This window comes from Prionailurus bengalensis, chromosome C1 (assembly GCF_016509475.1).
Source record: "Prionailurus bengalensis isolate Pbe53 chromosome C1, Fcat_Pben_1.1_paternal_pri, whole genome shotgun sequence".
Lineage (NCBI taxonomy): Eukaryota > Metazoa > Chordata > Mammalia > Carnivora > Felidae > Prionailurus > Prionailurus bengalensis.
The window spans coordinates 112,781,614-112,798,411 of record NC_057345.1 but is presented as its reverse complement, the minus strand read 5'-3'; the positions used below and the strand labels follow the sequence as shown (position 1 = coordinate 112,798,411).

The 16,798-nt window shown below is 36.5% G+C and overlaps 1 long non-coding RNA gene across 1 annotated transcript; it reads left to right on the top strand.

The window, feature by feature from the left end:
- Nucleotides 1–3,150: 3,150 nt before the first annotated feature.
- LOC122479671 lies at nucleotides 3,151–3,699 on the top strand. The gene is made up of 2 exons (XR_006296399.1): nucleotides 3,151–3,262; nucleotides 3,442–3,699. It is a non-coding gene; the product is annotated as an uncharacterized LOC122479671 (long non-coding RNA).
- Nucleotides 3,700–16,798: the final 13,099 nt, after the last annotated feature.

Below are 16,798 nucleotides of genomic sequence, written 5' to 3'. Positions count from 1 at the left end.
TTCACACAGGGACTGGGCAAGGCCAGACAGACAGTTGAGGACTAGAAGAATGTATGAAACTCTGAGGCACACACTTTTTGTGAGGATTAGATGAGAAGAACTTTTCGGTGCAGGATGTAGAATACCAAATGTTTGGTAAGCCATCCAGGATTCTGAAGAACAAAACCACTTGAACACAACCAAGTTTACGTTAGGATGAGGCTGCTTAAGGCAATGTTGCTGGTATGGGAAGAGCCACAAAGAACCAGAAAGGCAGGGCATGGCATTGAGCCTGAAGGTCTAGCCCACGATAGAGTCAGGTGAATGAGTAATGAGGCTGGAATCTCAACAACCTGAAAACAGTGTAGAATAAGAGATGAGGGATGGGATAGACAAGAGGTTCAGACCTGAGACCGTCAGCCAACAGCAGGACAGAGCTGCCATAGTTGAGCAGCAACCATCGTATGGGGCCGAGCAGGCTTGCAGGCTGAGGAAATTGTGCAGAGCAGATCTCCAGAGCAGAATCCTGGGTGCAACACCTAAAAAGGACAGGGAACGTGCTGCTTCCAGAAGAAGGACACCACTCCCACCACTGGGCTCCAGACCTCATGGACCTCGTGTGCTCACTTACACGATTCTCCCTAGCAGCAAGGTGGAAGGAGTAGCTTGTTAACCTTCTCAGTAGCTCACCTGCGCTGTTTGTACATGGGGATCCAGGAAGCTGCCACTCTCCCAAAGAAGAAAACAAATACTGGTGATACAAAAAAAGCCTTAATATTCGATTCCTTTGAGATTCGGTGGAGCTCTCTAAGTAAAATCCCTGAATCACGGATAAAAACAGAGTAAGTACAGATGAAGAGGTGCCATCTCTCAGAATGCTCTGAGAAAAGCAGGAAGCCAACCAGGAGGACCACTGCTATGAGAAGTGTCCAACCAGAGATGTGTTCAGAAAGAGGGCCCAAGAAACTCTTACCTAGCCTAGAAAGTGTTCAAAGGCTGCAACTGAAAGTCTTTGCTGTCACAGGCTAAGGACCAGAAGAGGAAGAGGGGGAAGACTCATGGTCATCAGTGCTCAGAAGGCAGCAGATTTTGGTGGATGCAGGCTCTGGGGTTAACATGCCAGAGATCAAGACCCTGTGAAAGAACCCAGGTGTCCCTAACACCATGGGGCAGCAGTCACCTTATCTGTAAAGTGTGCTTGAATTTGAAATAAGATAAAATTATGTAAAGCACCCAGCATGGTGCCTGGCACACTTGAGATGTCCCCTGGGTTCATACATTTAATGAATGCTTAATGAGCTCCTACTATTCACTAGATAGTTCCCTGAGTACTGGGGATGTGGTAGTTAGAAGAAGAAAAAAAATTCCTGTCCATATGAAGCTTATATTTGAGGGAGGATGACAAAAGAAATAGGTCAGCAAAGATTCTAACATGGGATGTGTGTGGCGTGTTCAAGCAACTGTGGTTACAGTTTCTTTTCCTTCTCCTCCTGTCCCTTCAAGATCACTCAACACACGTCCTCTGTGGGCCTTCCTGTCTTCGGTCTTCAAGCTGTATCATCTCTTGGGGAGATGTCTTCCAAACCTGTGCCCATTCTGTGAAAAGTTCCTCTATGGAAGTAGAGCAGGTGCCTCCTTCAGAGAAGCAGATTTCCCTCAGAGAACTAACCTGTCTCCAAGCCTGACAACTGGCAGTGGGCAGGTGGTCCTACCCCCAGGCCTTGCAGGTTTCTGCTTATCACAGCTGCTCAGAATGCCTTCGGATGCCTGTGGCAGCCTGGGCACATGCCTCGGAAGGGAAGCAGATTATTCACAAGAAGGAAGTGTGAGATAGAAGATGTAGTGAGAACGGGGAAGGGGGGCAAAGAGACCCACAGCCACTCCCCCTTCTGATTTCTGACCAAAAAAAAAAATAAATAAATAAATAAAAATCCAAAGGCTTAGATTGTGTTCCTCAGAGGCTCTCCCCCCACTGGTTAATGGAAAAGGCAGGTGGGAAGTGAAAAGGCAGAAAGGAAATGTGGAATGTTTTCTTTTGCTTTGTTGGCTTTGGAAAGCTAAAAAAGAATCCACCACCTGTGATTCTAGCCCTGATTGCAAAACACTCTGTTCTTTTAGCTCTAAGTCTGTAGTTAGCAGATTGTCAGTTTAGCCTCACAGCAGCATCGCGGCCAAAAAAGATTAGACATTTTAATTTCCTGAGCAGGTGCAGGCATCGGGACTGGTTTCAGAATACCAGTAAAAAGTGGAATAGAGGTGGAGAAGAAAAGCAAGGACTGGGGTTATATGCTTTTGTGTGGTGGAGCAGGGTGGGGTGGGCAGAGGAGGAACAAATGAGGCAAAAACAAGACGAATGTAAGCATGTGGGAGAAGAAATATAAGAAATAGAAGAGGGTGGCAACCAGAAGGGGACTGAGGGGTACCTCAGGGAAATTACTATAAATTTGGAGATCAAAGGGAAGGGGGCATTCCGTACATCTGCTCCCATGTTAAGCTCAACCTCACATATGATCAGGGTCATAATTAATCCACAGTGGTTTGTGAAAATATGAAAAGATTCTGTTGCCCCAGCAGACATGGCAGCTGTTCTCACGGCCTGTCTTAGTGAGCAGAGCTGCATTTCACCGCCATACATGCACCATTGTGCAGATCTCAAATGTACACCTCTGCATGATGGTCCCTTTCATACTATAAAATTGATTTTAGGGAAGGCAGCAGGACTTTGGAATGTTGAGACAGAGATGTTCTATCATGAGATAAAAGAAAGCAAAGTGGCAAGTGGGGAGAAGAAAAAGGTGAAAGAATGCAGCTCTGAAAACTTGGCTATGAGAATGTCAAATAGTCAAAGGCCATATCTCCAAAGGAGGAGCACATTTCCTAGAATAGAGCCAGTGATGTGGGAGGATGAGAGTCAAGGCACCTGCCCAGGCCCCACCCTCTGGGATTCTTTCCCACCACCCTCTCAATCTCAGTCAGCCAATGAACGAAGAAATGCATTTTTGAGTCCACAGTTCCTATCCCATCCCAGCCTTTCAGTGATGTGGAAAAGGGAGGGAACATGGAGATTGATGTAATGATTACCTTATATGTGCCTGAGGTCTGTGTTTACACAAATTTATTTAATAAGCATTTATTGTGCACTCACTATGTGCTAACCATTCCTCTAGGTACTGGCCGTATAACTGCACCAAGGTAATCACCATCTCTTTGCTCATATGACCATTGTGATTATGACACAAGATAAAGTGAAGGCAGTACACAAAATTATTAAGAACATGAACAGGTATGGTAATAATAATAATAATGGTTCCTGTCTCATAGAATTGTTTAATGGCTGATTAAACAATGGCTAATAGAATTGTTTAATGATGATATGAGTGATTGAACACAATGCATGGTTCAAAGTAGGTTATCCATAGCATTACTTACCCTCCCATATTTCTTCTTCCTTTCCAACTTTAGAAATGAAAAGAAATACTCAGTTTCAGATGGACAAAGCTAGAAGAATGTTGCTGTCACCATTACAATATAAACAATTTCAGGAAAAACTTCAATTACTTTTCTTGCACTCGTTAGGGAATTCAGGTCACAGGACAAAAATCTGAGAATCTAGAGAGTCACCACAGAGAGAAACAAGGCCCACCAAGACACCCAACAGGACTCAATAATGCCAGTAGGAAGATTCAGTGAGAAATTTTTAATGAATTTCTAAAATCTGAATGTGGTCTAGTTTGAGAGTGTGAAACCCCTTTGACCACAGACAGAGAGATCCACACTTTCCTTTTTAATTTATTTAGTTAAATTAATTAATTAATTTTTATTTCTAATTTTAAGTTTTCACTTTAATTCTAGTTAGTTAGCACACACTATTATATTAGTTTCAGGTGTACAGTCAAGAAACAGACTCTTGGGGCGCCTGGGTGGCTCAGTTGGTTAAGCGGCTGACTTCAGCTCAGGTCATTATCTCGTGGTTCATGAGTTCGAGCCCCGCGTCTGGCTGGGAGCCTGGCGCCTGCTTCGGATTCTGTGTACCCTCTCTCTCTGCCCCTCCCCAACTCATGCTTTGTCTCTTTCTGTCTCTGAAAAATGAATAAACCTTAAATTTTTTTTTAAGAAACAGACTCTTAATTATAGGTACACACCCTCTTGAAAGCATTTCCTCCAGGACCCCATCAGGCATTCACAAGGAAAATCAGAGAACCCTGAGAAGGCTCCCCCACAGAGCTGGCTGGGGGATATGGGGCAGTAGGTATTGCTGAGATCCATCCACAACCATTTTTTGTCTTCCTTACAGAACAGAAACATTAATCTACAGGAGAAAAGGTAACAAAAACAGTAGCCCAAAGGCACTTGAGAATACCTACTACAACTGGTGGAAGGGAATAGGGGGAAAAAAATCTACCCATGGAAGAAGGGTACACATACATGCTATGCCCATATGATCTTTGGGAGAACGGGTAGAAAAACTTGTGAAAGCCATAGCCGCAAGACACAGACTCAATGACTGTCTAGAAGGAAGGTTGAATTATAACTTCAGACAATACCCTCACTCTTACTTCCCACATTGCACTAACAAGCTCTGAGTAAAAATGAAGGGATAGGGCTAGGAGCACCGTGAGAGAAAGATTTTATCTGACATGCAGTACAAAGTAAAGATACAGAGTTTAGTAGGTAGAACTAGAGCCAAAATAGGAGCAGGTTTTGAGGAAAATGCTGTGGTTTATTAGCTCATGCACTAAACACAACATTGCACTGGTAGAAGCAGAAGTCTCTGATGCATGAGGACAGTAAAAGTAACAACAAACTTCAAAAAAACTTCATTGTCAACTGGATAACACAAACCTTCCCACACTGAAATCAACAGGAGACAAAAGCTTGCTTTTCTTTCAGCACAAAAATATTTACTTAAGTATACAACATGTCTGACTTTTAACAACAGCAAAAAATATGGGACATGCCAAAAGACAAGAAAAAAACATAGCCTGAAGAGACAAAGCAATAATAAGTATCAAAAATGGATATGATCCAGATTTGTGTAGGTTTTTCCTCCATTAATCTCATCAGGTGCTCTTAGGAAAGGAAGTATCAGGCTCTGTTAGAAAAGGTAGAAAAAATAGATAACATGAATAATCAGATAGACAATTTCATCAAAGAAATGTAAACCATTAGAAATAATATGAAAATGTCAGCAATCTAAAATACAATAACAAAGATTATATATTAAAAGAAGATCTCAACAGGCCTATTAGTGTTGTCAGCATAGCCAAAAAAGTATGAGAGAACTTAAAGACAGGTCACTAGAAATTACTCAGCTGAAACACAAATGAGCAAAGAGCAAAACAACAACAACAAAAATAGAGCACACAAAATATACAAACAATTAGATCCCAAAAAGAGAAGAAAGAGAAAATCAGAAAGAAGAAATAAGTGCCAAGATTTTTCTAAAATTTGTGGCAGACAACAAAACAAAAATCTAAATAGCTCAAAGACAGTTGGCAGCATAAATATCAAATAAACCACAACTAGGAATATTATATTCAAACTGCTGCAACCAATGACAAAAAGAAAATCTTGAGTACAGGCAGAGAAAACAAAGAACATTGCCTACAGTAGGAGATCAAGCACATTAATTACATAAGATTTATCATTGATAATTGTGCAAGCAAGAAGACAATGGAGTGACACCTTCAAAGTTTGGGGGAGGACATCAATCCAAAATTCTGTACCCAGTAAAAATGTACTTCAAAAGTGAAGGAGAAATGAGATATTCTCAGACAAACAAAAACTGAGGTAGCTCACTGTAGACTAACATACTTTATAAGAAATGATTTTTTAAAAAGTTATTCAGACGGAAGGAATATGATATTTGACAGAAACTTGGCACTACATAAAGAAATGAAAAACATTGGAGATAGAGTAAGTAGAGGTAAAATAAAAATCATTTTCTTTATTTTTAATTTCTTTAATTTCTTTAAATTCTTAAAAATAAGTGACTTTTTAAGGCAAAAATAGTAAAAAAAAAAAAAATCTTATGCGTTTAAGGTATATATGTAGGAGCACCTGGGTGGCTCAGTCAGTTAAGCGTCTGACTTCAGTTCAGGTCACGATCTCACAGCTGGTGGGTTTGAGCCCCTTCTTGGGCTCTGTGCTGATAGCTCAGAGTCTGGAGCCTGCTTTGGATTCTGTGTCTCCCTCTTTCTCTGCCCCTCCCCCGCTTGCTCTCTATCTGTCAAAAATAAATAAACATTTAAAAAAATTAAAGTATATATAACAGTCATATTATGCTAAGCAAAATAAGTCAGAGACACAAATATCATATGATTTCACTCATGGGTGGGATTTAGGAAAAAAAAATAAATGAACAAAAGGGAAAAAGGGGAGCCAGAGACACAGAGGGAAAGAGGCAAACTACGAAACAGACTCTTAATCATAGAGAATAATCTAATGGTTACAGAGGGGGAGGTAGGCAGAAGGACACATTAAATAGGTGATGGGGATTAAGGAGTGCACTCGTGATGAGCACCAGGTATTGTATGGAAATGTTCAATCACTATATGGTACACCTGAAACTAATAATATGCTGTATGTTAACTATACTGGAATTTAAATAAAAACTTAAAAAGTAAAGTGTATATAAAAGTGAAATATATGACAAAAATGGCATAAGTTGTGGATGGGAGGATTTAGGGAAATACTATTAGAAGTTTCTGATGAGTGACATCAGCATAATGGTGGCACCAGACATTCCTCCTTTTGCCTTTCTCCTTTAACAATTAGACAATTATCCATGAGCAAAAGAGCCACTGTGGAAGTTGTGAGATCCAGAACCATATGCCAAGGGGCCCAAGAGGAGTCTTGCCCACCAGTGCATCTACTAGTAAGCACAGAGATCTCAGTATGGGTGGTCAAACAAGTAGGGACAGTGAATCTGTCCCAATGCCTGTCACTCCAGTCAGGAAGAAACATGGAGAGTGTCAACCTAGGAAATTATCCAAGCACAAGAGAGAATTTGTTTCAGTCTTGTCTTCCCAAGAGGAGATTCTAGCACACCACTGGAGCAAACATAAATATGAATTTGGACAGCAGAACATGGCTGAAGAAATATACTTCTCTGCAGCAGCACCCAGAGTACTGAGGTGGGACATTGTCCTACGCATTATAATGAATATGTCAAAAATCAAAGATAAACAGAGAATTCTAAAGAGGCCAAGGAAAAAAAGTATTATAACACACAAAGGAACCCCCACTAGGCTACTAGCAGATTTCTCAGCAGAAACTATAGGCCAGGAAAGACTGGAATCACATATTCAAAGTGTTGAAAGAAAAAAATTCCAGACAAGAATACTGTATTCAGCAGTTACCTTTCAGATATGATGGAAAATAGAATTTCTCAGAAAGAAGAGGAAGAGGAAGAAGAGGAAAAAGAAGAAGAAGAAGGGGAAGAGGAAAGGGAAGAGCTGCTATAAGACTGCATCACCACTAAACCTGGTATGCAAGAAATGCTGAAAGGAATCCTTCAAACTGACATGAAAATCTGTCAATCAGCAACATGAGAACATACAAAAGTATACAACACACTGATAAAGGTAAATATACAGCCCGACTTAAAAAATTCTAACGCTGTAATAGGATGATGTGTAACCACTTAACTATAATTTAAGGTCAAAGTAAAGGAGTATTAATGATAACTATAGCTTCTATAATTTGTTAACAAATACACAAAATAGAAAGGTAAATTGTGACTTAAAAATATAAAAATGGTGGTAAAATGACGAAGCTTTTGTAGGGGATGAAAGTTAAGTTCCTATCAGCTTAATTATTTTTTTAATGTTTATTTACTTTTGAGAGAGAGAGAAAGACAGAGAGAGAGAGACAGAGAGAGAGAGAGAGAGAGAGAGCATGGGGTGGGGGACGGGAAGAGAAAGAGGGAGACAGAATCTAAAGTAAGCTCCAGGCTCTGAATTGTCAGCACAGAGCCTGATGTGAGCTGTAAGATCATGACCTGAGCTAAAGTCAGACATGTAACCGACTGAGCTACCCAGGCGCCCCAAGTTCCTATTAGCTTAAACTGGCTTGTTTTATCTATGAGATATTTTTTGTAAGTTTCATGGAGACCCAAAGCAAAAACCTAGAATAGATTCACAAGAGATAAGAAAGGGGAAATAGAGCATACTACCATGGAAATCCACTAATTTATAAGGATAGAAACAAAGGGAAAAGAAACAATAGAAATGCAAAAAAAAACCCAGAAAGCAATTAAATTAATAATATCACATTAGTAAGTCTTACATGTCAATAATTACACTAATATAAATTGATTGAATTAACCAATAAAAATAGCACAAAATGGATGAATGGATTAAAATAAAAAACAAGACCCAACTATGTGCTACCTATGAGAGCTTCACTTCAGCTTTAATTAAGAACACACATAGGATCAATGTGAAAGAATGGAAAATGATATTCCATGCAAGTAGAAACCAAAAGAAAGTGAAGCTAACTATACTTATGTCAGAGAAAACAGACTTTAATCCAAAAAACAGTAACAAAAATACAAAGAAAGCCATTATATAATGATAAAGGGATCAATTCATCAAGGAGATATAACAATCATAAATATATACACACCCAACATCTGGACACTATATATATATATATATATATATATATATATATATATATCTCCTAACAAATTTAAAGGAGAAATAGACAGTAATACAAAATTGTAGGGGAATTCACTACTCCACTTTCAACAATGAATAGGTCATCCAGACAGAAAATCAACAAGGAAAAACTGTACTTAACCCATACATTAGACCAAATGGACCTAACAGACTTTTATAGAACATTCCATCCAACAGCAACAGAATACACATTCTTCTCAAATGCACATGAAACATTCTCCAGGATACGTCATATGATAGGACACAAAACAAGTCTTAGAAAATTCAAGAGTAAAATCATACCAACTATCTTTTCTAACCACAGTAGTATAAAACTAGAAATCAACCAACAACAACAAAAAAAAAGGAAAGCTGGAAAATCTACAAATATGTGGAAATTAAAAAACACACTCCTGATCAACCAGTGTGCCAAAAAAGAAATCAAATGAAATTTTTAAAAAGCTCGAAACAAATGAAAGTGGAAACACAATATATCCAAATCTATGGGATGTTGCAAAAGCAATCTGAAAAGGAAGCCGATAGTGATAAATCCATATATTAAGAAAATAGAAATATTTCAAATAAGCAATCTTACTTTACATCTCAAGAAATTAGAAAAAGAACAAAGACCAAATATAACAGAAGAAAAATAACAAAGATTACAGTGTAAATAAAATGAAATAGAAACCAGAAAACAATAGAAAAAAATTAATAAAACTAACAGTTGTTATTATCAAAAAGACAAACAAAATTGACAAACCTTTGACTAGACTAAGAAAAGGCAGATAAGACTCAATATATAAAATCATAAATTAAAGAGGAGACATTGCAACTAAAATACAAAAATGCATAAAATCATGAGACCACTATGAACAATTATACACCAACAAATTAGGTAATGCATAAGAAATAAATAAGTTCCAGAAATCTACAACCTGCCAAGGCTGAATCAGAAAGAAAAAGAAAATCCAAACAGACCAGTAATGAGAAAAAAGATGAAATCGGTAATCAAAAACCTCCCAACACAGAAAACCCCGGGACCAGAGAGCTTCTCTGGAAAATTCCATAAAATATTTAAATAAAAATTAGTGCCAATATTTTTCAAATTCTTTAAAAAAAAATTGAAGAAAGAGAACACTTCCAAATTTGTTTTGTGAAGTCAGAATTACTCTGATATCAAAGCCAGATAAAAACTCTACTAGAAAAGAAAACTGTAGACCAATATCCCTGATTAATATAGATGCAAAAATTCTCAACAAAACATTAACAAACTGAATTTACCAACATATTAAAAGACTTATACAAATGATCAAGTGGGATTTATGATTGGGATACAAGGATGTTTCACTATATGCAAATCAATAAAAGTGATATACTACATTAATAGAATGAAAGATAGAAATCATATACGAAAACCATATAAAAAATCTCAATACATACAGGAAAAGAATTTGACAAAATACAATATTCTTTTATGACAAGATCCTTCAACCAACTAGGTACAGAAGGAACATGCCTCAATATAATAAAGGTCATATATGACAAATGCACAACAAGCGTTATACTTGGCTGTAAAAAATTGAAAACTTTTCTTCTAAAATAAGGAACTAAACAAGGGTCAACATAGTAATAAAAGTTATAGCTATAGCAATTAGGCAAGATAAACAAATAAATACATTCAAATTAGAAAGAGAAAAGTGAACTTGTCATTACTTGAAGATGATATGATCTTATATACAGAAAACCCTAAAGATTCAACCAAAAAACTGTTTGAACTGATCAACAAATTCAATAAACTTGCAGAATATAAAATCAACGTATAGAACTCAGTTGCATTTCTTCACAGTAATAATGAAACAACTGAAAAAGGAGTAAAGGAAACTGCCCAATTCACAATCACATCAAGAACAATAAAATACTTAGGAATAAATTTTACCAAGAAAATTAAATATGTATACAATAAAAAATATAAGACCTTGATAAAATAAATTGAAGAAGAGACAAGCAAATGGACAGATATCTTGTGTTCATGGATCAGAAAAATTAGTACTATTAAAATGACCATACTACTCAAAGCCATCTATAAATCAATGCATCTCAGTCAAAATCCCAATGACATTTTTCCACACAAATAGAAAATACAATCCTGAAATTTGTATGAAACTACAAGAGACCCTGAATAGCCAAAGTAATCCTGAGGAAAAAAAAAAAAATAACAAAGTGTGAAGCATCACATTTGCTGATTTCAAACTATACTTCAAAACTATAGTAATCAAAACAGTATAGTACTGGTATAAAAATAGTCACATAAACCCATAGAACAGAAAAGAGAGACCAGAAACAAATGCCTACATGCATGGTCAACTAATATTTGACAAAGGAACTCAGTGAGGAAAGAATAGTCTGGTTAATAAATGGTGTTGGGAAAACTGGCTAACACATGCAGAAAAATGAAACTGGACCCCTACTTTACACCACTCACAAAAAAAAATTAACAAAATCAATTAAAGACTTATAACCCCATACCAAAAAACTTACAACCTAGTATATACCTATATACCTAGTATATAACCTTAATACCATAAAACTTCTAAAAGAAAACATAGGAAAAAACTTCTTGACATTAGTCTTGGCAATATTTTTGGATATTAAACTAAAAGCATAAGCAAAAAATTAAACATAAAATAAACTACATCAAGCTAAAAAGTTCCTGCACAGCAAAAGAAACAATAAAAAAAATTAAAAGCAACCTTATGGAATGGGAGAAAATATTTGCAAGCTATATATCAGATAAGAGGTTAATATCCAAAATATACAAAGAATTCATACAATTCAATAAGAACTAAACCTGATTAAAAATTGGGCAGAGGAACTAAGTAGACATTTTTCCCAAAGAAGACATCCAAATGGATATGAAAAGATGTTCAGCATTACTTAATCACCAAGGAAATGCAAGTCAAAACCATTATCAACTCACACCTGTTAGGGTAGCCATCATCAAGAAGTTGAGATAAAAAGTGTTGGCAAGGGTTTGTAGAAAAAGGAATCCTAGTACACTGTTGGTGGGAAGGTAAATTGTACAGGCACCAGGGAAAGATTTCCAAGATAATTAAAAATAGAATTACCATACAAACCTGCAATTTCACTTCTGGATATACACTCAAAAGAAATAAAAACAGGATATTAAAGAAATGTATGCACTTCCATGTTTATTGCAGCATTATTCACAATAGTTGATGAGAGTAAACAACCTAAGCATCTATCAGTGGATGGATGGATAAAGAAGGTACGGCATATAGGGGTGCCTGGGTGGCTCAATTGGTTGAGCAACCACCTTTGGCTCAGGTCATGACCTCATGGTTCATGAGTTCGAGCCCCGCATCAGGCTCTGTGCTGACCACTCAGAGCCTGGAGCCTGCTTTGGATTCTGTGCCTCCCTCTCTCTGTGTCCCTCCCCAGCTCATGCTCTGTCTCTCTCTCTCTGTCTCTCAAAAATAAATAAATGCTAAAAAGAAGAAGAAGAAGAAGAAGAAGAAGAAGAAGAAGAAGAAGTAGTTATGGCATATAAACACAATGGAATATTATTCAGCCATTCTAAAGTGAAATTCTGCCATTTACAACTCTGCCATTTACAACAACATGGATTGATCTTGAGGACATTGTACTAAGTGAGATTAGTCAGAGAGAGAGATAAATACTGTATGATATTACTTATATGTGGAATCTAAAAAAGCTTAACTTGTAAAAATGGAAAATAGAATAGTAATAACCAGGGACTAGGAGGGTAGGGGATTTGGGGAAATTTGGTTAAGGCTACAAACTCACAACTAGTAGATAAGGAAGTCCTGGAGACCTAACTGCAACATAGTGATTCTAGACAACAATACTGTGCTATAAACTTCAAAGTTACTAAAAGACTAGATCTTAATTTTTCCCACTAAAAAAAGAAATGATAACGTGACATGATAGAGATGTTAACTAATCATATTACAACATATATAAGATGTATCAAATGAACACATTGTATGCATAACACTTAGTTTTATATGTCAATTATATTTTAATAAAAATAATAAAGATGGGTAGATGATATATGATGATAGATGATAGATAGATAGATAGATAGATATTGGCACATAAAAAGAAGAGATCTATGCCACATAAGCAATTGTATCATTTTACTTAGGAGTAGAATTAGAGTATTTAAAATATGTAAGACAAGTTTTTAAAAGAGGAATAAGTCAATTAAGGATATAAAAAATGTTTTAATGTTCAAATAAGCCACGGGAAGGCAGCAATAGAAGAAAATACAGGACAAATGGAACAAATAGAAAACAATTAGAAAGATAATAGATTTCTATTGGCTATCAATATTAGTATCAATAATCACTTTAAATGTAATAATCTGAAATTAGCATTTGAAAAACAAATTATAAGATTAGATTTAAAAATCAAATACCAGCCTTACATATATTGACTATAAAGAGCACACTTTAAATATAAAAAGTGGGAGACATAAATGGACAGTGGCAGTGAGGGGTCATAAATTAGAAGGAAAATTGCTCATAAAGCTTAGAAAGAAGTGGAAACAAGACTGTGGTGTATCCTAATTCCCTGAAAATGTCTGGGATGTCTCTAAGGCTGTGTAGAGGCCCTGATTAATTTGATAATTTAAGTATATTGACTTTGATTTGTATTTCTTTACAACAATTGGCAGGTTATTAGAATGCCTATAATTAGTTGAAAATGGAGGCAAAAATATCATTGGGTCACTCTTTGCTAAAATTCTTCCATGAAAAGCTAGAAAGAGTATCACTCTCATCTTTTCAAGAAGAAAAATAAACTGAAAAATCTGAAGATTTGCAACTCTTCTTTAACCTACCATAGAGCCAACATCACAGGGCACTGAGTTATCTCAAAAGCTAATAAAAGACAGGCACCTTCAAGGAGATACAGGATGTGAGCACCTGCTTACCTGGGACAGATGCTGGTCGACACTGAAAAGAAGAATACAGATAAAAATTTTAGCTAATTGTTCAATGAGGAGTATGGCCTAGTGAGAGAATATAGAACCTCAGGTTCCATAAAAAGAAGAGGTATTTATATTCACTTTAAGGCCCTTCTCCATGGTTCTCATTGTATGCCCACGATAGGTAGATGATAGATTAGATTAGATAAGATAGATGATAGATAGATAGATAGATAGATAGATAGATAGATTTAGAGAAGGAGGATAGTGATAAAATGCCCCCTCACAGCACAGATTTTAGGGAAGGAAAAGAAGTGGCTGCAGGAAGGGCACGAAAACCTACCTATATTCTTCCCTATTCCTCTTATGGCACAAAGATTAAACAACATTAGAAGGGTTAAAGCCAAAACAAAATGACATTCTCAGTTATAGAGAACTGAAGAAAACCTATTGTGGGCAGGAAAAGGGATTTAAAAAACTAGTCTGATCCATCCATGTAGTTGCAAATGGCAAGATTTCATTCTTTTTGATCGCCAAGTAATGCTCCATTGTATATATATATATATATATATATACCACATATTCTCTATCCATTCATCCATCAATGGACAGTTGGGCTCTTTCCATACTTTGACTATTTTGATAGTGCTGCTATAAACATGGGGGTGCATGTGTCCCTTCGAAAGAGCACACCTTTATCCTTTGGATAAATACCTAAATATTGCTGGGTCATCAGAGAAAGACAAAACTCATATGACTTCACTCATATGAGGATTTTAAGAGACAAAACAGATGAACATAAGGGAAGGGAAACAAAAATAATATAAAAACAGGGAGGGGTACAAAACATAAGAGACTCATAAATATGGAGAACAAACTGAGGGTTATGGGAGGGGTTGTGGGAGAGGGGATAGGCTAAATGGGTAAGGGAACTAAGGAATCTACTCCTGAAATCATTGTTGCACTATATGCTAACTAATTTGGGTGTAGACTTAAAAAAATAAAAAATAAAACAAGTTAATAATAATAATAATAATAATAATAATAATAAACTAGCCCGAGAGATGTGCAAAAATAAATACTGGCTCAGAAATAAAGCTAGGGGCAGGAGAGGATTGCTGACAAGGCATAGGCCCCAAGAATGAGGGAAACGACAATAAATTAATAAAAACACATAATATGCCCATCCTACCTCCATAGAAAATTAACAAAAATGAAGCAACAGTTACCACTGTTCTATTGCTGGGACAGAGTCAAGAGCATGGAGAAAGTCTCTTTCTGAAACACAGCACAAAATTAATACCTACAACTGAGAGTAGAATAGATTTAATGAAAAATCATCTAGCAAACCAGAACTTGCCCCCACACAAGAAATTGCTAAAGGAGTTTCCAGTCTGTGGTACATTGAAAGTAACACTAAATCCCAACCCAGATTAACTCCTGAAGAGACAGACTCAACCCCCACACTAAAGGTTTAACATAAGGAAAACATGCTAATTTCCAGATTAAGAAAAGGATTTATCTCAGTCTCTATTGCACTCTGCAAATATTTCCAACTTTCAATAAGAAATTATGAGGCATAATAATAAGCACGGGAAAATAATACAATGTTAGGAAATAAAGCAACCAACACAACCAGACTCAGATATGATACTAATTTTGAAAATATGAGAAACAGGATTTAATAGCTATGATTTATTTCTTAAATGCTCTAAAAGAAAAAGTATTAAACATCCAAGAACAGAAGGGTAATGTTGGAAGAAACTCTAATAAAAAAACCAAAAGAAAAATGTTAGAATCACCAAACACTACAACAGAGGTGAATAATGAATTTGACAGTCTTTTTTTTAAGTTTTTTTTAAAGTTTTTTATTTATTATTTATCTTTGAGAAAGACAGAGAGAGTGAAAGGAGGGAAGGGGCAGAGAGAGAGGGAGAATCTTAAGCAGGCTCTGCACTGTCAGCACAGAGCCCAACATGGGGCTTGAACTCATGAAACCATGAGATCATGACCTGAGCTGAAATCAAGAGTCAGATGTTTAACTGACTGAGCCACCCAGACGCCCCTGCATTTGACAGATAGTCTCTCATCAGTCTAGAGCTAGAGCAGATAGGAAAGAAATAGGAAAACTGGAGATAGTCAATAGAAATACACAAGCAGAAACACAAAGAAATGATAGAGGAAAAATAAAGGGACAAATCATACAGAAGTGGTAGGACAATAACAAATGGCGGACCATAGCTGTAATTGGAATCCCAGAAGAAAATAAAAATAATATGGTAGAAGATAATATTTGAGGAAATAATCTTCAAAAAAAAATTTAAACTATGGCCAAACCATAGCTCCAAAAACCTCACAGAACACCAAGAAAATAAGCAACAGAACAAAAACCGAAAACGCCTAGACATATATCCAGCATGCTGAAAATTCAATACAGAGAAAATGAAGATAAGCACACTATCTACACAGGCAGAGAGATAAGAATCACAGCAGATCATGGGGTGCCTGGGTGGCTCAGTGGGTTAAGCATCCGACTTCACCTCAGGTCATGCTCTCGCAGTCAGTGAGTTCGAGCCCTGCATGGGGCTCTGTGCTGACAGCTCGGAGCCTGGAGCCTGCTTCAGATTCTATGTCTCCCCCTCTCTCTGCTCCTCCCCCACTCACGCTCTGTCTTTCTCTGTCTCTCAAAGATGAATAAATGTTAAAAAAAAATTTAAAAAAAAAGAATCACAGCAGATTTGTAATCAGAAACTGTACAATGCAGATGAAGAGGGAATGGCATCTTTAAAGTGTTAAAAGGAAAAATAAAAGCTATTAATTCAAAATTATATATCCAGGCAACATATATTTTTAAACAGAAAGACAAATAAAGAGACATAAATCATTTTCTCAGAAAAAGATTTACACCACAGGAATATGCAACATGTTCTTTAATCAGCCAAAATTGCACTGCAGAGAATTTAAATCTACACAAAGTGATTTTTGTGCTATAAATAAAATCAATGAAGGTAACTACAACATTCATTTATGTCTTATTTTAATAGCTTTAAAAAGCAACTGTCTAAAGCCAAAATAGTAGCAATGTATTATATGATTGTAACATCTGTAAAAGTAAAATGTATGAGAAAAATAGCACAAATGATGAGAATTAATAATTGTAAGGTACAATGTACAGCTTATAAGAGAT